The following is a 1,936-nucleotide window of genomic DNA, read 5'->3' on the forward strand; positions in this document are numbered from 1 at the left end:
CGCCGAGCTCGGGGTCGAAGCTCATTTCCGATGTCGAGGTCGATATCATTTGTCGAGGTCGGAAGAAGGCATGATTCGAGATGATACCGTTATGATTCAGTAATGGAAAGAGCGAGATACCTGCAATGGCCCGAGGATCAAGGCATAAATTTCGGAATGGATTGGTCTTCGGCGGTTAGACAGCTGTCAGATATGATTTCCTACTGTAATTAGAAGTGTACCTTATTTAGGACTCCCCTATTATATAAAAGGGGATCCTATTCATTTGTGGACCACCGTTCACTAATAAGAAAATATACATTCATCACTTTCTTGCCTACTGTTCATCAGAGTTGCCTTATAATTTGTTGTTCTTACTATCCCACCTCGAGACTGTCATAGGTCGAGGTCGAGGTCGAGATTTAGCTTGTATACTGGTTTGACTTATTTCATTCTTTAATTTATCTATTTAATTCCTTGTTTATCAATTGGTATTGGATTAAATCACATATCTTTAAAACCACAATATAAGTTTAATTGTTACTTGAATTTTAGGGTAAACAGTTTGGCCACATCGTGAGGCTAAGGATAATAGTGATTGTTTCAGTGCTGATTCTGATAACACACGTTATTTTCACACTTGTTCTTGTCAAGAATTTTTGCTCTCAGGTTAAAGCATGTCAAACTCACAAAAGGCACCCGTACATGGTGATGATGGTCTTGGATTTCACGGGGAAAACGACAACGTAATTGCTCCAGGAGCCGGGGTGCCACTGGCTAATCACGGGGGAGTACCGGTCGTCGATCAAGTCGATATCAGTTCGCACATTTCTTTGAACGCGGATTTAGGCGCGGACCGTGAAGGGAGTATGTGCAGGGAAGGACGATCTAGTGGCCAAGGAACACAGGGCGTAGGAGACGGGGCAGATAATATTCGATATTGATAGGTTACATGTACTTCGATTATAAGTACTTTACTTTATGTTTTGATGACCTAACAAACTTACTATCCAGAACCAGATAAGGAACCTATTACACATTCACAAGACCTCAAGTTCACAAGACTCCAGGTTGGGACTCAGCGTGGAATATGATTCAACTCCTCAGAGTGGAAGGAACAGCTGAGGGACCAGGTCCCTATCAGTTCCCGAAGAGACTGTACGAAGTTAACTCTGCAGCTGGAAAGTTGCTGCCTACACACGCCACTATGCAGAACAGTGTTGCAGTCAACTTTCCAGAGAAGACTTAACCTACCTTGATTGCATCATTCTTGGTGAGGTCACACATGTATATATGCATTCAAGGGAGGTAAAACAACTCATTTAGCACTTAGAGATTTTGGCAAAAAGCTCTCTCGCGTGACCATTCATCGAGCAAGTTTCAAGTGCCTCAAGAACAAAGAACAAGGATGGTGGAGAACTAGGATGCATGACTTCATCATGGCTGAAGACTCTGAGTTATGGGATGTAATATGTGATGGACCTTTTGTCCCTACAAAGAACCTTGGTGATCCAGCTGTAACCATTCCCAAGACAAGGAAAGAATTCAATGACGCTAATAGAAAGGACATTGAAAAGAATTTTCGAGCAAAGAAAATTCTTGTATGTGGTATTGTTCCTGATGAGTACAACAGGATATCAGCTTGTCAATCAGCAAAAGAGATCTGGGAGGCTCTTCAGACAGCTCACGAGGGAACAACTCAGGTGAAGCAATCCAAGATTGATATGCTCACAACAGAATATGAGCTCTTCAAAATGAAAGATGATGAATCCATCCAAGATATGCATACTCGATTCACCTTCATCATCAATGAGCTTCACTCTCTTGGTGAAAGTATTCCAAGAAACAAGCTTGTCAGAAAAATCCATAGTGTACTGCCCAGTTCTTGGGAAAGCAAAGTTAACGCCATTACAGAGGCTAAGGACTTGCAAACACTGACCATGGATGAACTTGTTGG

This window comes from Nicotiana attenuata, unplaced genomic scaffold, assembly GCF_001879085.1.
Source record: "Nicotiana attenuata strain UT unplaced genomic scaffold, NIATTr2, whole genome shotgun sequence".
Lineage (NCBI taxonomy): Eukaryota > Viridiplantae > Streptophyta > Magnoliopsida > Solanales > Solanaceae > Nicotiana > Nicotiana attenuata.